We start from the raw sequence: 26283 nt of genomic DNA, 5'->3' as shown, positions 1-26283 counted from the left end.
TAAAAAAGAAAAACAAATTACAAAAAAAAAACCCCGCACAAATACGGGTAATATATTTGCTACTTAGTAAGACAGAGAACCAATCTTAAATACTTTTTCCAAAATTAGCAACAGTATTGTAAAGTTTAAATCAAGAAGAGATCCTCTGCAAAAATAAATCCTCAGGCGGCATGGGCGTTTTAGCATGGTTGAGCCAAGTTTCTATGAAGTAGGGATTGGTAGGATACTAGATATACAAGGCTGAGAGCTGTCCTTTTGGTTCACATAACATTAGTTTGTGCAAAAGCATATATATTGTTTTTAAATTATATCTTAATTTGTTTTCTGTGTACATGTGCCACAGAATGCATGAGGTCAGAGGACGACTTTTGGGAGTTGGTTCTTTCCTTCTACCATGTGGATACTGGGGATCAAATGCAAGTTCTCAGGGTTGGCAGCAAGCTACCTTACCTACTGAGCTGTCTGACTGTCCTTTTATTTCTATTTTTAAAAAAAAAATTTATAGACAAGATGTCATGTATCCCAGGCTGTTCTGAACTCACTTTATAGAGGAGGCTGGCCTTGAACTCTTGTTCCCTCTAAAGTCTCTGGAATATTTTAGATTTTAAGAAATACAGAAAAATCAGGCAACTTTAAATAGGTATAAAAATGGAAACGTAAAAATAATGTTAGGCAGACAGTCACGAATTTGTGGATAAATAATTTTTTCAATGTATATTTTTATTGAATAGTTGTGCACTTCATACAAAACATCTTAATCATCTTTATATCCCCTCCCCCCTTTGCCACCCTCCTATAGCACCCCCCCACTGAATTTCATGCATTTTGTCATATATGTTAAAGCTTATCAAGTCAAGTTTGTATACCCAAATGTCCCTCAGTGCAATTCATCTACTGGAGTCTAGTCAGCCTATCTAGAGTCTCTCCCTTAAAGCTCTCCCTCACCTAGTTGTAATCTGCTGCCATTAGTTCTTCAGCTAAGGTTGGATCTGCTGCCTATTTTCCCAGTTCTATGCTGGGTTTTTGTCTGCTTAAGTTTGCATGGGTCTTGTACATGCTGACATCATTGCTGTAAATTCATATGAGCAAGTTCCCAGAGGCTTAGAAGACTCTTATTGCCTTATGTGCATGTGCCAACCTTGGCTTTCTGTCCCGTCTTTCCCAGTGATCCCTGAGCCATGGATGGGTGAGATTTAATATAGAGGTTCTATCCAGGGACATGCACTCTTCAGTCTTGTATTCTCTACACTATGACCAGTTATGGCCTTTATGTGCAGTATATTCTGTTGCATGAGGAAGCTTGGTAGTAAGTGTGAGAGCTGCATTAGTATTCTCTATACCCCCTGTTCCACCATGTTCCATGAGCTTTAGGTGTAGAGTTTTCATTGTGGATGTGTCACTTAGGGCTGGGCATCTTGCAGACACTTGCGAAATTCTGAATTGTCTCTATCTGTTGCAAAAAGAAGCTTCTTTGATGAATGGAGAATGGTATGCTTGTCTGGAAATATAAGGATCCATATTTAGCATACAATAAGAAATTACATGTATCTGGGGATATGATAGAGGTAGGATTTTCTCTAGGGTCTATGACCTCTCAGGTCACGTGTATTTGGCTATGTTTACAATGCCTCACAAGTTCCCTCTCACTGAAAGGGCTTTAAATCTAGTTAGATAACTGTTGAAAGCCCCCAAGATAAAAGTGCCACTACTGAATCAATAGAGATAGTTTGCTTTGCCAGTCACTGTTGTGGTTATTAGGCTTTAAAGGTGAAATAGAACCATTGATAGATTTTTCTCCCTTAGCAGCTTGCATAGTATTCTCCAGAACTGAGAGCTAATCTTCAGGGAAAAGGCTTCCAGATCAATTCCAGCTCCATTGTTCCAAGTCTTGTGTCCAAAGTATGCCCTGTCTTCAGCAATAGGGTCTTACCTTCAAGTGCTGGGAGGTACTAAAAGGCTGTGATAATAGCCTGTGTTATTTTGGGAGTCTCTTGGACTACCCTGAACAACAATGCTAAGAGAAGTTTTTCCAGCCTGGCACTGTTTCTTGTTATATAGCCTTCAAGTATAGACATGAACTCATGATCGTTATTGTATGTGTATTTTTCAGGATGGTTTTGAGTTAATACATTTGCCTCTGGTTTTTCATACCTCCTAAACTTTATCTCTCCTCTCTCTCCCTGTCTAACCTCTCTCCTCCCTCCCCAGCTAAAGTACCCCTATTTTCCCCTTGATAACATCTGTCTCTCTCCTATTATCCTCCCCCATCCCCTTGAGGTGCTTATTTCCCTTTACCTTCATGGTTCCTTGTATATCCTTCCCTCCTCCCTTCCCAGTTGATTACCCCACTTTTCCCCATTGCCTCTTGGTAATAACTGTTCCCTATGATCCCCTTCTCTCTAGCTCTTTCCTTCCCTTTAACTCCATGTTTCCTTTCCATTTTCCTGGCTTTTGAAGTAACATCAGGATATATACTTACATATGTGGATCTGGTGCTAATATCCACAATGAGAGAGAAAATAGGTCTCTTGTTTTTCTGAGTCTTATGTTACTTCACTTAGTACAACACTTTCTTGTTCCAATTTTATTACCTGAAAATTTCATGATTTCATTTTTCTTTATTGCTGAGTGGAACTCCACTGTGTAAATGTACCACAATTTCATTATCCATTGGTCAGTTTAGGAACATTTAGGTTGTTTTCTTTTCTTAGCTATTGTAAAAAGAGCAGCAACAAACATCGACATACAAGTATCTCTACAGTAGGGATGAATCCTTCGGGTATATGCCAAGGAGTAGTATACCTGGATCATATGGTCGGTTCATTTTTAGTTTTTTGAGAGTTTTTCACATTGCTTTTCATAGTGGTTGCACAAGTTTGCAATCCTGCCAGCAGTGAATGAGCATTCCCCTTTCTCTACATCCTCGCCAGCATTTGTTATGATTTGTTATCTTGATCTTAGTCAGTCTGATTGTGGTAAAATGGACTCTTAAAGTGATTTTGATATGCATTTCCCTAATTACTAAGGATGTTCAATACTTTTTAAGGCGTTTCTTAGCGATTTTCATTTCTTCTTTTCAGAACTTTCTATTCCGGTCCTTTGCCCTTCTTTTTATTGGGCCATTTGTTCTCTTGTTCTTTTAGTTCCTTCTGTATACTCTGTATATTAATTCCCTGTCAGATATGTAACTGATGATTTTCTCCCACTCTGTGGATTTACTCTTCCCTTTCTTGTTTGTTTCTTTTGCTGTACAGAAGCTTTTTAGTTAATGAGGTCCTGCTTATCAGTTGTTTAATTCCTAAGCAACTAATGTCTGATTTAGAAAGTTCTTTCCTACACATGTATCTTGTAGGGTACTGTCTATGTTTTCTTCTGAAAGTTTCAGCATTCAGAATTTATGTATATATACATGCAAATGTGTAAATAATTGGCAGGAACTCACATTTCCTGATGCACATTTTGTGCCATCATTTTAAATGTCCTTTAATCCTGATAATTCAATGAAATATGGACTATTCTTATCCCTTTCTGAGATGTGTACTATTATATATTCATTTAATAATAGACTTAAGACTCAAATGAGGTTTTATGATATTGTAACTAATAGATATGCTGAGTTTTTTTTTTTTCTCTTAAAAGATCCAGACCATTAAAGATGATTTTTCTATCTAATAATTCAGGGTTACCCATTTTACTTCTTGAGTTATTTCAGATTACTCTGTCTCTGAAATGTATTGTTCTTAAACACTTTAAAAAATACTTTGTGTATTATTTTTATTTAATGTTTATGACTGTATTACCAGCATGTATGTAAGTGCACCTGTGTCATGCAATGCCCACAGAGGTCAGAAGAGGGGATCAGGTCCCCTGGAACTAGAGTAACAGATGGTTGTAAGATGGCTCCATGGGTAAAGGCACTTGCCACCAATTCTGACGATCTTTATTCATTAGCTGGGACCCACATGATAGGAGAGTACGTAATCCCCAAGTTGTCCTCTAACCCTCTGTATGCTGAGAGCATATCTCCCATTCCCCACAAAATCAATAGAACAGTAATAAGAAAGTAAAACAAAGATAATTTGTCCAAGGTCATAAAACTCAGGAAGAAAAGGCTGTGGAACAGGCACAGTCTCATACTAGAGCCCATAGAAGTAATGTTGTGCTATATAAAGCTATATTGCCAACCTGAAAGTGTACATTATTTGCAAGACAACAGATAAAGTCTATTTACAAAGCTATTGACTCTAGTTATTTTTGTCTTAAAGGAGCTTCTTTTCCTTCCTTGAATTATTACTGTGAATTTTACAGTATTTTTCTCCATGAAAAAAATAAAACTTTCCTAATAAAATAACAAAAACTCCCCAAATTTTCTCTATTTCTCTCCTTTTGTTTCCTTTCTCCATCAGTCTTGGTCCTCTGGCTTTTACAAAACAATACTACTTTGTCTGCTCACATTCATCAATGCCCAGTGTTAGAAGGGGCTATTGCTTTTGAAATTCATGTATATTTGTCTTTAAATTCCTTTTGGGTGTTTCCTTTTTCCTTTGTAAACAGCTGTAGTATTTAACTTGATGATTATTTGACTTCCATTAAATACTGATGAGGAGGAAACAACTCCAACATGAACATTCTAGTTTAACAAATTTATAGAAGATGGTATTTCCTTTTAGGAATTGTGGGTATACATGTAAAAAGGCTTCAAAAGAATGACAGTAATGGTTTGGAAATGATGCCTACCTCTTGCTTCTTGTAGACTCTTTCAGAGTTCTGCAAGTGTCTTGTGAGAATAGACTTCCTCTAGAGAGTTACCAGAGGAAGATCTCCCCTGGGACTTCTATTAAATAGAGGTCTCTAGAGGGAGACATTGAGGCATAAGGGATTGTCAGTTGTTAATTAATTATTACAAATGCACTAATAGAGATGTAATAGACAAGAGATTATTTGAAAGATGACTCAAAAAAGCAGCAGCCCAGACTGGAAGTAAGCAATGAAGGAAGTCTACACGTTGCTGCAGAGGAGAGTTTGCCTGTCAGGATTTGGCCAAAGATGAAGGATGATCATAAGGGACCTGGAATAAACTGACTTAAAGAACTAGGTTCATTTGTTTGTTTGATTGATTTTATTTTGTTGTTGATTTGTGGGTATAATTAAAACCAAGGATAACATTTCATTTAGTGTTGGAAAGTAAAATGACGATTTAGAACCTTGCCTGTATTACCTCTTTTACTTATCTTCATCCCATAGCCCATCTTATTAAGGTACTAGACTGTACTAAGAGAAATGGAAATAATCTTCCTGGAAGGATTATAGCACCAAGCTATTGGATCTCTCTATCTCTGTCTCTATCTCTCTCAATGAACTAATTACAGTATCAAACTATTGGATCACTCTCTTTATCTCTCTGTGTGTAAATGTGTTTGTGTATGTGTGTCAAATTAAAATGTGTGAGTCATTTTAAAATGACTACAGTACCATTATTATGTTCAAAAATAACTATTCTTCTTGCTATATCAACTTGTAGATTTTTCTAATTCTGTCATAAAAGTGGCTATTTGTGAGTGTTTTTTAATAGTTGTTTATTTGAGATGCTACATAAGATTCATACGTTACAGTTGGAATCTTGCCCAATTTTTAAAATCAATGCCCACATAAATGTATTAATGATTAAAGCATGTGGTTTGCAAAAAATGCAGCGCCACTAGTAATTAGTCAACTTACTCAACTAAAGAGCATCTTTTTTGTGTCTGGAATTTCCTAAACAGGCCCAAGTTTTAAAAGACAGGTTCCAGACTTTACAGCATTAGGGAGTGGTGGAATCTTTAAGGGGGTGAGGGATGATAACTGGGAAGTTCTGTCATTGTGTCATGTCCTCGAAGTAGATTGTGAGATTCCAGTTTTTTCCTAGTCTTGGCGACAAGGTGAATGGTTTTGATACAGGCTGCCTCTCCATTCAGAATCATTAAAGCCACCAACTGTGAACTAAAACCTCCAGAACTATATGTCCAAATTTATTTTAATGAATCTTCTCAGCTATTTTCTTATAGCCACATCCTGACACATCTGTCTAGTTGTTTTTTAAATTTATCTACAAGTATAATATTTTAAAATATTATCCTTTATTCTGTGATTCAGAAAGCATCATAAAAATAATTTTTGATTTACTCTTGATCGCTAATAGGAACTAGTTTGAAAACCCAAGGCATTTTTGACTTTTAGGAAATGATAAAGATGCTTCTGTTTTTCTGTTTTATATTGTGTCCAAGTTTGAGTTTTAAAATGGATTATGTGTAGCCCAAGATGCAGTAATGATTGGTAGTACATCAGTCAGAATCGGCTGTAGTATGAATGACATAGTGAGAAGCAACCATGAAACCTCAGTGGTTGAAAACAAAGATTTATTTTCTGTCTCCATGCATGTCCATCGTGGTAAGCAGCAAGTGTGCTTATAATGACCACTTAGGGATCGTATGGCACAGCCACCATTGCAATCATTGGTAGTCCCATGCTGGGAAAAAAAGTTGGGGTTGGGGAAGGTCTCACATCAGCAACTTAATGTTCCAGTTTAGACACTACACATGTAATTGAGAGGTTAGTAATCTGTACATAGGAGAAAACTACTGGTGGGCAGAACATATAATTCACAATACTTGTAATGGTTCTGTGTAACATTGCTTATAGATCTACTCACTTATCACTTTATTAAATTGCTGCTGTTTGTGTTACCATACTAGGCCGTGAAAACATTGAAGTGAATGAAACATTCCATCCTTTCTAGGTTTTCACAGTGTAGTTAGAACAAAAGAAGGAATTCTGTAGTAAAGATTGCAAGCTGTCACTCAGAGACCTAATCTGACCTGCTGCATGTTCTTTATAACCTTTAAGGTAAAAATGTCTTTTACATTTTTAAAGGTGTAAGAAAAATGAAGCATATACTGCAGACATTTTGTTGACTATGCAGACCTGTATAGTCAACATAAAAAAGTTAACTAAGCCTTCACAGAAAAATGTTTGCCAAAAACCTGTAATATCCATATTTAAATTTGAAGCCCCTCTAACAAATTTTCATCTACCTAACAGACAGATAAAATACTCAAAATTGCCTTATAAGCTCTCTCAATAATGTGCCTTTTATTTAATATGATATGGAATTTCTAAGGAAATATGAATCTTTTCCTATGTTAGAAAAATGTTATGTTGCTCTTGGGTAGTATTGATTTTTGTCATTAGAGATATGGGTTTCCTATTTGATTTGTTGTGAGATGGTATTGAAATTATATATATATATGTCAAAGATATCTACATAGAAATATTAAGTGATGCTTTGTTTTGGAAGTTGAAATAAAACAAAATAAGGATAGCTGCCTTTTCAGGAAAGTAAGACTAAAACCTTTTTTTTAGAAATCTAAGTCAGGTAATGAAGGTATAGAGTAGAGGGAGATTTTTGTTTTCTGTAATATGAATTGAGCTACTCTATGAATAATTATAATTTTAAACTGGTAAAAATTGTGATTCAAAATGTGCAGTGTTCAAAGATGATTTGATGATATCTTGACATGTATGATGTACTTGTTGAGATACAAGAACAATCTAATAATCACTTGTGATACCATGTTCAGGGAAAAAAGGGGATATTTTGATTGATATTGAGAGAAATTTATAATATATATGATAAATCAGGATTGTTTTAAAGTACTGGAGAAAGGCCTGTAATATATGTAACTTATAGCGTGACAATAGAGTAAGTGACACGACAGAAAATATGGCTTTAAAGATTGTCCATTTTCTGTGTGTGTGTATGTGTGTGTGTGTGTGTGTGTGTGTGTGTGCACATGTGGGTGGTATATGTGTATATACAAGTTTTGTATGTGTGTGCACATGTATGTGTGTGGTGTACATGTGTGCACATGTATGTGAAGGCCGAGTTTGATGTTGGGAATCATCTTGATGATTTTCTACTTTATTCATTGTGGCACAGTCTCTCAGTCAAACCCAGAGCTTGTCAATATGGCCAGGCTTGCTGCCAGTTTGTTCTGGGTATCCTGTCTGCCTTCTGGATGCTGGAATTAGAAGTGAGTTGCCATACCACCTGGCATTTACGTGAGTTCTGGGAATCCGAACTCCAGTCTTCTTGCTTACACAGCAAGCATCATAACCATTGAATAGTCTTACCAGTCCCCCAAAATAGGCTTTTAACTTCTCCTTACTTTAGTCTTGTATTACCCATCAGCACTTAATTCAATTACATCCCCACATTTTTCAGGGGGTGGGAGATGTTAGCTTATTATAGAACACTGCCAGATTGGACACAGTTTTAGAATATGCTTAAGATGTTCTATTATGTGAAATATAGATTGACAATTCCAAGAGCACTTGTGTAACAACAATCTATGGAATTGTAATCTTGATTAAGGTCATGTTACATGCTACTAGGAACTAGGTATTTATGGATTTGGGTAAATGTTGTATCCAAGCTAAATCTTTAAGTGAGTTTCTTACAACATTTTAGTTGTTTCTTGAACATAGTTTTTCGAAGTGACTTATAAAAATCTCTGTAGTTTCTTTGAGTGTGTTGCTTGCATGTGTAAGTGCATCTATGCCATACAACACCTGTGGAGATCAGAAGAAGGTGTTGAATCCCCTGGAACTGGAGTTACAAATGGTTGTTAGCCACCATATGGGTGCTGAGAATTGAACCCAGGTCCTTTGAAGAGCAACCAAGTGCTCTTAACCACTGAGCCAATTCTCCTGCCCCATCCTCTAGTAATTCTTACCAGATTCTGAGCCCGCATCCTATGGGTGCTTATTTACTTTTGTAACAAGTTGACGTTGTATTTTACCAGTACTCTCTCTGTTTAGGGACTGGCAGATTGTTCTATACACAACAAATGTGCCAATGTTTGCTACAGTTTATATATAATTTCCTTCTTATGACTATTGATTCCTACTATATGTAATTCTGAGATTACATTTTACAATCTCATATCTTTGTATAATCCTTTTAATATTCCCTTCTGCAGAGCCATTCCAAATGTCCCTTATATAATAAAGTCCTAAAAATGCTCTTTCCACAGTAGTTAATGTACTCTGTTTGTAATATGAGTTGGTACTTCTCTTTCATATTTACAGATGTGGATCTTTTTTTAAAATGGGTAACCGCGAGTTTCTTTTGCAAACATAACAGCATTTGGTGTAGTAGCCATGAAGGAATGTGGGTTAGCCAACAATCTTGTCTTTATATTTGAAAATAATATCATAAAATAATATTTATTATCAAAATATTTTAACTATTCATAGAGATGTTGCTTCACAGACTGAAACAAATAGTCTCATAATACAACCCTATTAAGACATGTTTATAGGAAAATGTTTAATGCTGGTAGCTCCTTTTTTTTTGCGTGGAGTGCTCTTCTTGATGCAGTTTGGTAACCTGTCTGTGTTGATTTTGACTGTTCGTTGAAATTTTATCTCTAGGTCAACATGTTTGATGTTTCTAAAACAGAACACAAATAATTCAGTTTCTGAAGTTATCATTGCCTCCTACATAGTTCTAATTCACAAAGTACTGAACCAGTCTCAGTAGAACTGCAAACAGTTTCTCTCTTCCTTCCACACTCAGGACCTCTGCTCTTGTATTGCAGCAGTCTCTTGAGTAGCGTGTATGACCTAGTCTTATCCAGCTTTTCTTATGTCAATGGTTTTCAAGTATTTTGGAGGATAGTTTGTTTTGATAATACCAATGAAAGAAAATAAACTTTCATAGAATCTTATTTGGTAGTGGGCATACAGAAACATACCATCTGTGTTTCTGAAAATTTGGAGTCAGAAAGATAACCCTGCCCCATTCTCTGCTTCAACAATTCAAGTTTCATTGTGACTATTCTCCCTCTTAGAACTTGCTTTTTTGCTCATTTTCCTGAAGCTAATTTATTAAGTTATTTTATTACTTTAATAGATAATACTTTGTGAGATGGAGACATTGAATAAAATAGTGACTCTCTTGGAATTAATTTTACAAAGAGTGCCATCAAAACCGAATACAAACCCTAATCCTAACCCCTATTCTTAACTCTAAAACTTAACCCTTATTTTAATCATTAACCTAACTCCTAACCCTATTCTTAATCCTAACCCTAACCTAACCGTAGTCATAGACCCAACTCTAAAGCAAAACTTAACTCTAGCTCTAGTTAGTTGAGGGACAGGGAGAGTGTTCTGGTTGTAAAGAAGTAGTTCAGGACCAAGATGAATATGGAGTTTACAGAATCAGGGACAGGTGGTTAAACTTTTTTTCAGTTATCGCAGACAGTCATGCATATGCTAAATTCAGGAGGATGCATTCTTCTAGTAAAGGGAGAGAGACATAAAACTCAAAGTCCTTCTTTGAAATGAATATATTTATATAAATAAATATGTACACACATACATACACACACACACACACACACACATATATATATGTTCAATGTATTATTTTTAGGCATTTCTCCAGATAACTAGATTTCATTAACTTTTGTTTTGTTTTATTTTTTGTTTTTTTGAAGCAGGGTCTCCCTGTAGCCCCAGCTGTCCTGGAACTCACTATGTAGACCAAGGCTGGCCTTAATCCACCTGCCTCTGCCTCCCAAATGCTGGGACTACAGGCGTGTGCCACCATGCCTGGCTGATAAAGAAATATTTAGTTGTATAAGAAGCACATGTCTGGTTGGGTAAATATTCTTTTGTTTAAAAAGCATGATTCTTTTCTGAATTATTGATTTATATTTTTGAAACTTGCTATTTTATTGCTTGTAAAATGTTTTTTGGAAGAACTTGTCTCACTACTTTTTCTATTTTTATTCAACTGCAAATCTAAAGCAAACATTTGTATTAATATAACATAATGTTTTGTTATGTATGCCAATTCTTTTGAAAATTGTTTAGAAAATCAGTAAGCATCAACTGAAAGGCTATGTTTAAAATAGACCTTGCTCTCATTCTTAAAGGTTTTAGATGTGCTGAGGCAAAGATAGACATATTCTGCTGTTCTGTTAGTTTGTGGGTCTCCACCTTAAACAAAATTATGAATTAATGAAATATAACTTAATTTACATCTTTTATATTAGAAATGATTATATAATATGGTGATAACTATGTAAATGCACAACAATTTTAACTAAATATTTAAAGTAAGAGATGATAATGTGTGGAAATGGAATGGTTATGTTAAGGTGTTAATGATTAGGGCCTTTTCCTTCTAGAGTCAGATTTTTCCAAATGTAATTTTAGGGTGAGAATATATGTATTTTTACAAACTAGTTTTGGGAGCTAAGATTAAATGTAGAAAATCATTTGTTGTTTCAAAGTAATTCAAAGGTAGTTGACTAAATACAACTATATAATGTACCCTCAAACCATACTTTCTTTAGTGTATATTGCAGCATGAGAGGTAGCTGAAACCTTAGCATGCCAAGGTGCTAGGTGTTTTCAAAGTTAATGTCAAATGTTAAATGGGTTAAATAAATGTTACATTTTTACTGTCTCCTTCAAACGTCCTCATTCCCTCAAACACATAGCTCAAATAAAACCTCTATAAGCATGGAGTTCTTGTCTGTCTTTTTTAATTGTATTCCTAGCATTTAGTATAGCTCTACAACAAAATAGGAGCTTAATAAGTATTTGTTCATTCAGCGAATAAAAGAACAGATGAGGAAGATATGTAATTAACCCCTAATTATGTATGCACAGATATTTCTAATGTAAATTACTTGTGTTCCATCACCATCTCCTCTGGTTTAGGCAATAAAATTGGAGAAATATGGAATATGTTATAAAAATTAAAGATGCCTTGGGCCCATTGTGGTGGCACATGCCTTAATCCCAGCCCTTGGGAGGAAGGTGGATCAAGGCCAGCCTGTCTACATAGTGAGTTCCAGGCCAGCTGGGTCTATAGGGAGACCCTGTCTCAAAAAGACTGAAAAAAATAAAAATAAAGATGTTTTAAACCACCTGGTAGAGAATGTAGCAACAAAAAGCCAGGCAAGATGAACTTTGATAAAGAGTACCCATTGTATTCTTTAGTGTACCCATTCTTCATATCAGAACACCCTGGCTTTGAGGAGTGAGGGTACAGTGAGTAGGGCACAGAGGTGATAGAAACATCATATCACTCCTGGTCTGCTTTCCACAAAGGAACCCTGTTGCAGTACCATGTTCCTGCCCTACTCAGAAGGCATCTCAGATGCCTTGTGGATGTGTAGATGACTTGGTAGGCTCTTCAGTAGCCCTCTCTCAGTATCATGCCTTTTACTCTTTTGTTTATTCTGCTTTGCATCTACTGAACTATAACTCATGCTTGTGTGTGGAAATGCCAGCTATCTTAGAACACAAATCAATCCAGAACAGTATCAACTTATCATCTTGAAAATGCATTGATCTGATAGGTAAATAATTTCGTCTTGTGCCAAGCACATAGACTCATGTTTTCCTTTTATTCATTTCACTGTGATTCTATGTAAATTGTTTAGACTTTCTGAATCTTCAATTCTGCTTTCATTATTCTGCAGATTTTTTATTTTCTAAATCCTTCCATATTTCTTTTGTGTTACAGGAAATATTTCACACTTCTATGTAAAACTAGAAGTATTCCTCAAAGATTGTGTATGAGAAAGTAGGACTTCTTCCTAGCCGCAATTGTTGTCATTCATTCAATGTCTTTTGTGGTTCCTTTTCCTCCAGTACAGAGCCATCTCCCTAGAAACTTTCCATGAAGTCTCTTCGGGCCTCTTGTTCTGTTAGGCCTCTCCAGCTTTGCCATTTGCCCAGAACTCTGAGCATCTCATTCTGGATTATCCCTTATACAGTTGTAATGGTTTGAATCATAATGTTCCACATAGGCTCCAAGTATTTGTTCATTTTGTCCCCAGTCAGTGGCACTGTTTGGGGATGTCTTAGAAGGTGTGGCCATGAAAGAGGAAGCATGTCGCTGCAGGTGGGCTTACAGAGTTCTTAAGCCTTGCTGGATCTCAAGTTGCCCTCTCGCTTCCTGTACCTGCTCGAAGATGTAAGAGAGCTTAGCTTCTGCTCCTCCAGCCACCTCTGTTGCCATGCCTCCCTGCCAAGAAGGACTGACTCTTGCCCTTTTGAAACTGTAAGCTAAATAAACCCTTCTATAAGTTTCTTTGGTCAGTGTTTCTATCACAGTTTTATAAGTAACTAATACAGTAATTGGTACCAGAGAGTGGGCTGTTGGCTGTGAAGAACCTGGCCGTGCTCAGTTTTGGAGGAATGTGGAAGACTGGAAATTTGGGCTAGAAAAGCAGTTGATTGCTCTAAGCAGAGCTTAACAGGCCATTCTAGTAGCTGCCTGGAAGAAAGTAGTTCTGAGAACAATGCAGTTCTGGAGGGAAATAAGGACTTAAGTAGCACTTGGGCTGTTTTGGCAAAGACTCTGGCTGGAGTCTGCCCACAGCCAAAAAGCTTGCCTGGGGCTAAGTTGAAAAGCAATGGACTTATTTCTCTCACAGAAGAAATTTCAAGACAGCCTAACTTGGAAATGGTGGCATGGCTATTAATGATGAATATTATGCAGGTCTACAGTGAAAAAGCAAATGGAGCAGAAAGAAATGCAGAATGTATAGTTTGGATTGAAAAAGAGCACTAGGAAGATTAATTGTAGAGCCTAGGCATGTGCTGAAGAACAGGATCCCTTTGATAAAAGAGATTTAGAGTGATTAAGGAGAGGCCCAGAGATTTGTACTTAAACAGTGAAGAGAGTGCCTCCAGGGCAAGACCACACCCAACTAAGCTTCCAACTTGTGAAAGAAAAATGCTGCAAAGGCCACTCAAGATAAAAGCTTCTAAAATGGATAAAAGCAGGCTGGGGTCCAACCTAGACTTGCTGCCTAACTTGGCAGTGTCCTTCACTTGGTGCTGGCTTTAGAGGCATGTAAAATGCAAGAGTGAAGGGGTCATTGGTTCTTCCTCTGTGGTTTCAGAGAGCCAAGGACAGGCAGCATGCAACAGGGGTGACCCTGTATAAAAAAGGCCCTGATAGATCATTGTGTAAAGGTGAAGCCTGATGGGCAATGGAGACCCCCCCAAGAAGACATTCATGATGCCAGAGATGTGAGGCATCAGCCAAGAACACCTGCATACAGGGAGTGGTACCAGCCCAAGAGAGAGATGTATGTTGCATGCAGCAAAGCTGAAGAGGCTGAGCTATCTAAGCCCTTTGGAAGTAAAGTCCCAGAAGTTGAACATGGAGCTACTGGATTTGATGTTTGTCCTCCTGGTTTTCGGTCTTATTTTGGTCCAGTATTTCCTCACTATGCCTCTTTTCCTCCCTTTTGGAATAGTATATGTATTCAATTCCACTGTATGTTGGGAGTATGTAATTTGTCTTTTAAGTTTGCAGGGGCATACAATTAAGTGATTTCCCTGAGACTCAGAAGAGACTTTGGATTGTGGACTTTTGAATAATATTGAGACTGTTAATGACTGCAGGGACTTTTAAGGTTGAACTAAATGCATTTACCATTTTATATGGTCATGAGCCTGTGGGGGGAGCCAGGGAGTGGAATGTGAAGATTTGAATGATAATGTCCGCCATAGGCTCCAAATATTTGGACATTTTGTCCCCCGTTGGTGACACTATTTTGGGAGGTCCTAGAAGGTATGGCCATGTTGGAGAAAGTATGTCATTGGGGGAGTTCTTAAGCCTTGCTGGATCTCAAGTTGCTCTCTTGCTTCCTGTGCCTGCTTGAAGATGTAAGAGAGCTTAGCTTCTGCTCCTCCTCCAGCCACCTCTGCTGCCATGCCTCCCCACCATGATGGACTGACTCTTGACCATTTGGAACATAAGCTAAATAAACTCTTCCTTCTATAAGCTGCTTTGGTCAGTGTTTCTACCGCAGCATCAGAAAAGAGACTAATACAACAATCATATTCCCAACTCCTTTTCTCTTTGTCTTTCTCCTCTGTCTCCACTATTTTTATTTTGACCATTCTATATCTTCTCTGATTGACATTAGCTTATTTATTCGCTTATTGTTTGTTATTCAACAGGTACTTATGCATACCTGGGTGTGCTATGTTATGACATGAAATTTTAAATATAAATTTATATGGTCATGGTCCTTATGAACTTCACTATACATTTAGAGATTAAAAACAGGCTATCTACAGTTAGTTAAATGTCTGTTTCTTAATTTCCATGCAATCTTATAGAAAGGATGTTTGCCAACCAAAAAGAAGTAAAACAGTTTTATCCATTTGTTGATGGCTTTACATAGTTTCCTAATTGGTGTTTTATAATAGAATGTATACATTATCCTTTATAAAAATCTTATTAATAATTATGCCAATATTTTAGATGTCTTTTATAAACATGATTTTTTATAATCCTCACAAAAAACTTATGAAGAAAGGAAGGCATGAAGTTGTCATTTGTTTAGTCATTCAAACACTGTGTGATGATAATGAGGATTTAAATCCAAGTCTGTTATGTCCTAGAATCTTAACCATGGTCTCATGTTTACTGATTTCCATCACTAGTGAAATTAACCAAAAGTTGAATATTTGAGATTTCTGTTTGTCCCTTTTTTTTTTCAAAGCCATCTCATATTTCTATTCTATCTAAAAATGCTAAGAAAACTTATTTTTTAAAGTTAATGAATATAGGGCTGGAGAGAGTGGTTAAGAGCACTGATTGCTCTTTCAGAGGACCCAGGATTGGTTCCCAGCACCCACATGGCAGCTAACAACCATCTGTAACTCCATTTCCAGGGGATCTGACATCATCTTCTGACCTCCATGAACACTACACAACATGGGTGCACTTACATACATCCAGGCAATATACTCATACACATAAAATAAAAAATAGTAAAATCTTTTTTTAAAAAAAAGTTAAAAAATATATATAACCACCTGCACAAAGTTACAGTTTAGTTGTTTATTGGTTTTGTCTATGAAAGACATTATGAATTTTTAATTACTGGGAAATATATACTATCAAATGAAAAATTATGAAAGGATTAGTTGCATTTTTATATTATTGTAATTTTAAAAAGAATTTATTGTTCATTTTCTATATATGTGTGTGTCTGGTGGGGGGAATGTGCACATGAGTACAGGTGCCTATGGAAGCCAGAGTCATTCGATACCCCGGGAGCTGGAATTACAGGTGGTTTTGAACCACCTAATATGGTTATTGGGAATTGAGCTCAGATTTTCTGGAAGGGCAACAAGTGCTCTTAACTGTTGAGCCATCTCTCCAGCACAGCTGTAATTTCTGTATTGTTTGTGTGCATGATGTGTGGAGGTTCACATGCGTGTGGAGGTTTGAGGACAATTTGTGGAGTTGGTTCTCTACTTCCACTTAGGAAGTGCCTTTACTGGCTAAGCCATCAGCAAACATATTTTCTTTCTTAAAAGTTTTGTTTTCATTTTTGCTTTGTTTTTAAAGTAAGATGAAAAGACAGAAGCATGATTCCTGACAAAGAATATTACATATTTTTTAATTACAGTATTTACTCAAGCATCTCAGTCAAGCTTCTATTCCATCCTGCATTTATTCAAACATTTTTCTTTTATTACATTATTTACATAGTTTAATATTTTAATAAACACAAAACATCATAGTTCCCATGCTGACTTTTCCCCTCTAGATTATATAAAAAGACAGAAAACATGGAATAATTTTAAAAGTCTCTTGTCTGTAACTTAAGAGTTTCATTTTGTGGAACATAGACTTACTAGTTTTTCAAACAATTGCAGTTGGAAGTCAAGAACCAAAGTCTTTCATCTGATTAACATTAAGCAGATCACTTAGCTTTTCTGTGCTTCTGTTCTCATGTGATACTGCCTGCAAGTCCTTGAAATGTCCAGCCAGAAGACTGGTGCTGGGGTTGGGATTGTAGTCTTCTGACAAAGAAGAATTAAAAATGTTCTAAGTGCAGAGATCTATAAATGGGAAGGTATTATGATAGTCATAAAGTAAATAAGCTAATGATAATAACATATTTGAGGCAGTATCTATTATTAATTTCATTCTGGTATTAAAATATGCTTTTCAAATACTTCAGTGTTTTGATTTCTAAATCATTATTATAAACTATATTTTCATCATTGTTACCTTGATCTTTTAGTAAAAACTTGTGCTTATTAACATTTCTCACACAGAAAAGAGCCAATATAGGTTCTGCTTTTTTTCATGGTTAAGTAATTAATGCATATAATAAAACAATATATCATCATCTTATTCTTTTAAAGGTTATTCAAACTTTTTTTGCTTTTTTTTTCTTTTTAACTTGTCTTTATAATGTTGCTATGATATTTTAGAGAAAATAGCCATCATTAAAAATAATTATCTTCTTGCTATTTATAAAATTTTTTGCCATTTTCTTTTAGTGACAATTTTTTGAGGCTTCTTCCCACATCTATTCTCCCAATGTATACCTCTTGCTAATAATATTTCCTTATTATTATTTTCCTTAATTCTTTAAATTTATATGTATATGTATGTGGAGGCTAGAAGGCATCAGATCCCTTAGAACTGGAGTTAGGGATGGTTGTGTGGGTGGGCGGGTTTTTAACCTGATACAGTCTTAAATTTCTTTGAACGTGCCTACTGCTTTGTTACTATCATTTCACCAGGTAGAAAAGTATCTATTATTTACATGGTGAAACCTTTTCCTGTAAATAGAATGCCAGAGTAATTCTAATATTTACTGGGACTTTTTTCTCTTTCTTTTATTTATTATTTTTACTTTATGTGCATATATATGAGTGCACCCATGTCATGCAATGCTGTGGAGGCCAGAAGAGGGCTTCAGATTCTCATGGAACTGGAGTTAAGGACATTTTGTAGCCGCCATGTGGGTGCTGGGAATTGAACCTGGGTCCTCTGCAAAAGCACTCAGTGCTCTTAACTGCTGAGCTATCTCTCCAGTCCCCATATTTACTCTTTTAAAATATGGCACATTTCACCATTTCTATAGCATAAAAACCTCTAAACTGTTTACCTTGGCTCAAAAGACTTTATTGACTTGTCAGTCTTCATTAATAATCCAGACCGACCTGTCAATATTTGACATACCAAGTTTGGTTCTGTTTTAGCATATTTAACACAAGTTGTTTCTCCTACTTATAACATTTGTCCATTTAGCCCTTGGGTGAATGGATCCTGTTAGTCAGATCTGAGCTTTTAAAGTGTTAATTCCTACAAGAACTTTTCTCTAAAGTCTTTCTAGAACTCATTCTAATATGTATCCTTAAAGTATTATTTAACTACCTTTAGTGATATGACCATATGATGTACTTCTAAAAAATATGAACCCAGGATGACATGTGCATTGATATTTTGAAATACTAATGCTTTTCCCATCATCCCTGATACTGAAAGCTATATCTTTTAAAATTTTGATGAGAATACCATTAAAAAATTTGTTTCAGTTTCAGAATGTCTAAAGCATTTGGGAAGAGGAAGAAAAGCAACAGCACAGACATACCTTATAATCCACAAACAGGTAATAATTAATTGATAAAGGATCTGCTACTTAGAAAATGAGTGGCCTGAGGAAGGTTCTGTTGCTACTGTGCTATATGGAGTGGTTTGTGTTGCAACATGTATGAGTCCAAAGACAGCTATTTCCACAGTCAGTGCTAGATCTTAATGCCAATGTGTAAAAGGCCAGGTGAATCATCTTAAATTATTCAATACTAGCAAAGTATAAATATTCAGTGAGTAAACTTGTGATCATTACTCTTTGGTCACTGAGTGCCTTTATATTTTATTTATTTTTATTTTATGTAAATGAGTGTTTTGCCTGCATGTATGTAAGTGCACCACGTGCATGCAATGCCCACAGAGACCAGAAGAGGATGTCAGATCCTCTGGAAGTAGAGTTAAGGACAGTTAGTTGCCTGCTATGTGGGTGCTAGGAACTTAACCTGGGTCCTCTGTAAGAGCTACATGTGCTCTTAACCACTGAGCCATTGCTGCAGCTCCCTCATGAATGTCTTTAAAAGGTCGACATTATTTCTAGCATATGTTTAGTCACTTGACAATGTTGGGATCGCAGTTAAGAATTTAAATTCAGATTCTGCAACTCTTTAATGGGAGAAAAAAAAATTGGTGTTTGTTAAAGAAATGTTCATTTTCAAATTTCTAAAAGTACACAGCAAATATTGAAATAATATTTTTTAAAGTATTTGAAAGTTAAGAATCTATCTTTCTCAGAACTTTCTTCCTTGTGTTATTCCATATTAGATATTGACAAATATACAAAATAAAAATCTAAGTACTCAGTTAATGCTTAATAGCCAACCAACTCATATTTTATATTATTGGTTGCAGTGTTTAATCCCCTTTAATATATACACAATCTGTATTTAAGTAAAAATGTGCTTTTTATGTACATAAAATTAATTTGAAGCCTGCTTTTTTAGAGGGGAAGTGTTCTCTACCTATCTTCAATATATTTGGACAAAACATACTTTGGATGAAGAAGCTGTTTCAGTTGTTCAGTGTTTGAAATGTTAAATGTTAATTGGGATTCCTGAGCTACAAAGTCATCTTAAACCATTTTATGTTTTGTAAAAAGGAAAATTGAGATTCCCTTTTTTTTTTTCAATAAGAGAAAATAAAGCAAAACTAAGTGAACTATTGTTGAGTTTAAAAAGCAGTATTATCAATTTTTAATTACCAGTGCTCAAATCATTTAGCCTGGTATAATCAGTTTAACATTTCCATTTTTTCCATTTTCTTTCTTTCTTCCTTTAATTGAATTTTGACAATGTAAAAGTAAGTTGTAGGAGAACAGATAAGGAAATGGAAATGGCACAGACAAAAATATAAATATTTCATTTTCTTGTTAAGAATGCTGGCTTAAAGCTGGTGAACTGCCAAAGCTATGGAATTAGGCATGGTTGTTCTTCTTTACCTTTGAGCAACAGTTCTCAATTGAGAGTGATTGCCTCAGAGTACATTTGAAAATGTAAATATTTATGTCTGAATAGACCTGAGGGGGAGTCAAGGTATTGCTACTGGTATCCAGTGAGAGAGGTCAAGAATGCTGCTAAGCATCCTACGGTGTTCCACATAGCTTCCATCAAGAAAAGAATACCTAGACTGTAATGGCAGTAATATGAGGCTGAAACATCTTGCCTTAGGCATCTCTCACTTCAAAAATAGTAGAAACACCAGAAGATAATTTGGAAGGCCATCTGATTACTAAGTAAAATTGGAGTTAAAGCTGATTCCCTGGAGACAATTCATTTTGTGTCCCCCTCGTTCTCCTTTCTTTAGTAACCTCAGGACCTCAGATATCTTTGGTATCCTGTGAGAAAAGTAAAAGGATCATCAAAATCAATGAAATGCTCAATTTTTGTTATATTCTTTTGTTTTGACTTTTGTTTGGTTTGGGGTTTTGTGGTCACCGCCAGCAGCGGCCGCTCCTCCTTTCTCATGTGCACCGCTCCTTCGTTCTCACAGACTTCGAGGCTGCTCCTCCATTCACCCAGGGCTGAGGCTGCTCTTCCAACTACCCTGGACTGAGGCAGCTCTTCTGATCGCCTTGTGCTGCCTCCTGTCATCGCTGCTTCTGCCAGGTCCCAGTCCCCAGGGCTGGTGTGTCAGCAGAGCCCCATTCAGACACAGGTCTGCTTCATTGCAGGAAGGCACAAGCTTATATAGGGGTAGTGGTCCAATCACAGCACAGAAAGTAGGATACCTTATTAGCATAACAGGTTTAGTGTCCTATCACAGTACAGCAAGTAGCATACCTTATTAGCATAACAAACTTAGTGTCCTATTAGCATAACAGACTTAACGTCCTATCACAGAATAGCGGGTAGGATGCCTCAGCATACTGGGTTTCAGAGTACAGAGCCTGGGTTCATGGAAACCATGTGACCCTGACTGTTGCAATATCTAAGTGTTGCAATTTGGAATTCCAGGGGTGGTGATTAGGGAGTGGTGAGCTCTAGGCATCAGTCTTATGATCTGCTGATGGAAGCAAATATCACAAGGCATTTCTTGTGGCTCCAGCTGTGGGGCCGTTGCCTTGGGCCTGCTGTATGGCTGTCAATAAGATTTTAACCCAAGGCTCAAGCCTGTCTCCCACAGGTTTTTTTGTTTGTTTTGTTTTATGGGGAGGGTTGTTTTGTTTGGGGTTTTTTTTTTTTTTGGTTGTTTCATTTTGTTGAGAAAAGGTTTCATACTGAAACTAGTGGGGGACTGAACTTCACCATGTATCCCAGTCAGTCCTTGAACTCATGACAGTCCTTCCTGCCTCAGCCACCTGAGTGCTGGGATTGCAAATGTGAACCACCATAACCTGTTATGTTCTTTGTAATTGCAGAGCCAATGAATCTGAATCACTTGTTCAGATGTCTTGTTAATACAGTACTAGTAGCAGCCATTGTTTTGAAATTGGTAGTTTCAGTAAAAATTTCTCCAACACATATTAATAGTGTTTATATCTATTGAGGCATGCCATAAGAATATTAAGAAAAAAATCAAACTTTTAAGGATGCCAGTGTAAAAAAATAATGGAAGCCTAATTATTAATAATATGACTTGAATAGAGATAGAAATAATATTATATCTAAAATTGATACAAAATTACCTAAATGCCCAGCAGGGCCTATTTAAGTAATGATAATGCTTACATAAAAGAATATTATACACTTAATAAAAATGATTTTTGGTGAAAATAGGTCCTTCTATATTAAGTTAAAAATACGGTATAAAATGTATGTAGCTACTTTTAACTAAAAAAGCATTGAAAGCTACTAAAGATAACGTATCTAGTGTATAATATTGCTTAATCCATAATGGTGATCTTACTATGTTGTATTAAATAATATAGATATCAGTTCAGCTGCATATTTACTCAGTGCTTTCTGTGTTTAAAGCACTTTGCTAGATTCTAGAAATAAGCATGAAGCAGGTAGTTATTTCAGAGATGACAGACAAATAATCCCCAGCAAATTGGGTCAAGTAATAAAGGAGTCCTGTGGCAGTGGATAGATTATTATTAGTAAGCATAGACCAAGCTACTGTAGTCTATTAGCCCAGAAATCTTTATAATTTGTCATATAAGTAATTTTTCATTTCTTTATTGTCCAGATGCTAATGGACTGTCCCTCGTCCCCAGTCTGTGTTTTCAAATTGATATATTAGGGAAGGGGAACCTTGAAGAATTCTATCGGTTGTTTTTCACAACTAATCCTGTACATGGTTTTTAAATCTCTTTTATTCACATCTTCCTGACTAAAAATCACCCTTATTTTTCCCAACGAAGTGAAAGGTAGCCTGGGAAATAAAGTATGACAATTATCTACTTGGGGAACACTAAAAAGCTATGTATGGTCATTACCAAAGATTGAACATTTCAGAAAAGATTTCCTCAGAAATGATAGTATTCAAAATAAGTTATCAAAAATAAGTAGGTACAGAGACCAGGAAAGAGACCAGTTATTTCAAATAATAATAACCTAGCCCAGTGGCTGAAGGAAGAGGAATGCAACTCCTACTTCAACATTTAATGTGGGGACATGTCAGGCATGGGCACAGTCACCAAGGATATTATAAGCTGTGGTAAGATATTTAGATAAGATTTTGTAGCTAAAATTCCTTCTGGGAGGTATAGACAATGTCGTGTTGCCCCTCCCCTCCTTCCTTGATCCCTAAGACAAAGAGAGGCTTGTTTTCCTTAGACTACAATCTGGGAAACCAGTGAATTTATTGGGCTTACTTACAGAGCAATAGGTGAAAGTTTACTTATAGCAATGTGGGTGCTTCCCACCCCCCATTCCCACTCCCTGAAAGGCTTCACTGTAAAGTCTTCATCCGAGCATGGATGGTGACTTCCCCATAGCAGCCCAGTGGTGATAGTGCCTCCCCAGGGCTTCTTCAGCTCATATACTCTTAGCTCCTCCCCTTCTGCAACTAGACATCTACTGGTTGGTTGGGAGGCATGGCTGATTCTCCCTGCCCCTCCTTTCTTATGGATAGTAACAGTCAACAAGCTTTTCTGTGTTTGCATTTATAAAGATAATTGTAGCTGCAGTGAATATTGCAAATTAAAGGAGACCCAAGAGGTTAGAAGCCAGTGAAGGAGCGTTAACATAAGTCTAGTTGAGCAATGACCTCTGTAAACCGAAATTGAATCATTGAATAGAAAGATATATTGGAGAGATATTTAAGAGGTATAATTCTGGAAGTTAGTAGTCCTTTGGGTGAGAAAAATAAAGGGAATGGATAATGGCTGTGTGGAATGGTTTCAGAGTAGGATATGTTCAATTGCAGAGATACACAATGTCAGTGTTTATGTACAAACAAAGGTGTTGAACATGAGTCTAGAAATAAGAGATCTAAACTGAACATACTGATTCTGGATTTAGCAGGATATAGTAATTTTAGGCCTCCCGATTAGGTGGTGTGCACAGGAAGAGTACATACTATACAAAGGAAAGGGTCCTCTGGACAACAGTCTGGAGTTCTTTCACACTACTACAATAATTCAATGAGATTTTTTTTTTCTCTTTATATGGAGCTTTGTTAAATTTTTCTTTATTTTTTAATTTTTTAAAATTATTTATTTAATAACCACATAATTAGAAGAAGCATTTCATTACAATAGCATTAACATATTCAATAACAATTTCCAGAGTTAAGATGTATCTCTTTCAAAATTGACTGTAAATTTTTAGGTATATAGTTTGAATTAATACACTTATACAATATTGTACTCAGTATAAACCATATAAGACAAAATTAAATGAGTTTTTAGCCTTTCAAAAAGATCTCCATTTCATTACTAAAATATAGTTTCATACAGAAAAATTCATTTTTAATGCAATTGACAGTAAGATGTTTGCACTTGCATGTCTGATCTCTATATATCTGATTATTACTAGTCACAGTTACTTTCAGAACTCCTTGGCATCTCAGCATGGATATGATGTCATCAGGTAGACTTCAATGGTAATATTTTTTACATCTACTAATTATTAAGGAGCAAATTTTTATGCTTTGAAGAATTATTATTTTTAAGATTTTTTTCAAAAATTTAATAACCACATGATTAGAAGAAGCATTTCATTACAGATTTGACATATTCAGTAACACACTTCAGAGCAAGAATACATCTCTTTCAAAAGTGGCTGTACATTTTTAAGTTCACAGTTGAAATAATATACTTATACAGTATTGAACATAGTATAAGCCCTGTAAGACATAAAATTGAGTTTTTAACCTTTAAAAAAGATCTGCAATTCATTTTAAAATATACTGTTTATTACAGAAAGACTCATTGTTTTTGCAACTAACATTGAGATGTTGGCACATGAGTCTCTAATCTGTATGTATCTGATTATTACTAGTCATAATCAGTTGCACTTGGATCCTTGGCACATGTGTATGTCTATAAACTCATCAGATAGAATTCAATGGTAATGTTTTTCACCTCTACTAATTAACATCATAAATTTTTATGCTTCCTCCTAAAATGTAATACATTTTTTATTTGTTGATTTTGTGTGTGTGTGTGTGTGTGTGTGTATCACAAAGAACATCCCAAACAATTTTATTCAACTATACACCCATTTCCCAGATGGCACTTTCCCATAGCCTCCCTGCCCCCACTAGAGCCCTTATACTCTGTTATTCCTGATACTGTACACTGTATTGTCAACACCCCCAGGTGTTCCCCATTATTTGTCCATCTGGTAAATCTAGTCAGCCTAAATCGAGGTCTTTGTTTTAGGAAGGTCAGCTGTTCCTCATCTGGAAGCAATCAGTTGTCAATATTCCTTTAGATAAGATTGGGGTTTGCTGTTTCTTTTCCCGGTTCTATGCTGAGTTACTATCTGGGCGTCCCTTTGGCCACCGTGGCCAACAACTCAAAAGAAGGTATCTCTTATCTGGCATTGTTGCTTGTTATGTAGGCTTTAGCTATACATACGGACTCTTAAAAAATTATATTGGCCCCTTTAATCTTTGGTTATACTTTCCTTTCGAGTATTTAAGTCCATACAGTTGGCCCAGATAAAAGATTTATTTTTACTCTTAAGGTCATTTGAGGATCTGTTCCTCAGGGGTTACATGGGCTTGGGAGGAGCCCCTGGCTCCTTTCTTTTACCAGATCCGCCTATGTAAAGATAGATCAAAGGTCTTGCTCGACCATGGCTGGCTTCACTTGGAAGCATGGAAGAAATGTTTCCTCTGTGTTGACCCTCCACTTTGTAGACTTGACACTTGTTCAGGTCTATCTGGTGGGGTCTCCTCGACCTCCTTGATCCACAGGACAGGTGAACCACCACAATTAGAGGACATTTTGGGAGATGCTCATAGTCCCCTCGAACTAGTCAACCAAGGAGGGCAAGGAACAAAAACTGTCCTTTATGTCCCTCTGCCCAAATTAGTATAGGCCTCAAAGTATGTCTGTTAAGCACCCAAGAAGGTTCGTTCCACCAGCCTGGTACTTTTAATTACTATGTGTCATGTAGATAAATTTTGGGCAAAGACCAGTTGTTCTCAGATAAACCTTACCTAGACATATATTTCTTGATTTGGTATGTATTATTTGTCAGGTTGTTGGAGTAATATGGTTCCCTCTGGCTTTTAAAAACTAGCTAGGCATTATTTATCTCTCGCATTGTCTAACCCCCCATCGTGGTTTCCCCACTTAAGGTACCCCCATTTCCCCCCTTTCTCCCTTACTAACTCCCTTCTCCTATGGTCCTACCGCTCTGGAGATCCTTCTTTCCCTTTAACCCCTAGGTTCCTTGTATACCCTTCCCTCCCCCCTCCCTTAAACTAACCCAATTTTTATGCATATCTCCCTTATTAAGGCCTGATTCCTACTGTTGTTCTCCTTCAGGTTCTTTCTTTTCTGTTACCTCCCTGGTTCCCTTCCATTATCCTGGTTCCTTTAGTTATGTCTGGATACATATTCACTTGTCAGGATTTGGTTCTAGGATCCACATATGAGGGAGAACATATCAATTTTTTTTTTCTGAGTCTGTGTTTCTTCACTTAGTATAACAGTTTCTAGTTCCATCCATTTACCTGCAAATTTCATGATTCCATTATTCTTTACTGCTGAGTAAAACTCCATATAAATGAACCACATTTTCATTATCTACTCATCAACTGAGGGACACTTAGGTTGCTTCCATCTCTTAACTATTGTGAAAAGAACAGCAACAAACATGTATGTACAAGTGTCTCTGGAATAGGATGAGTTCTTTGGGTATATGCCAAGGAGTGGTATAACTGGGTCAAATGGTAGGTTC

The 26283-nt window shown here is 36.3% G+C and overlaps 1 protein-coding gene across 3 annotated transcripts in view; it reads left to right on the top strand.

Annotated features, from left to right (window-relative positions):
* Positions 1 to 26283, top strand: part of Mbd5 (methyl-CpG binding domain protein 5) — a 505686-nt gene that overhangs the window by 38063 nt on the left and 441340 nt on the right. The window contains exon 2 of one of the 3 annotated variants that reach the window (XM_029559701.1): positions 18433 to 18506. The exons of the other annotated variants lie outside the window; for them this stretch is intronic. The gene's annotated coding sequence lies outside the window, so the exon portion shown is untranslated. The remainder of the gene's footprint in view (positions 1 to 18432; positions 18507 to 26283) is intronic. 3 annotated transcript variants of the gene reach the window in all.

The sequence above is a fragment of the Nannospalax galili genome, unplaced genomic scaffold (assembly GCF_000622305.1).
Source record: "Nannospalax galili isolate Female #2095 unplaced genomic scaffold, S.galili_v1.0 scaffold87, whole genome shotgun sequence".
NCBI classification, from domain to species: Eukaryota; Metazoa; Chordata; class Mammalia; order Rodentia; family Spalacidae; genus Nannospalax; species Nannospalax galili.
This window is presented reverse-complemented; position numbering and strand designations above follow the sequence as displayed.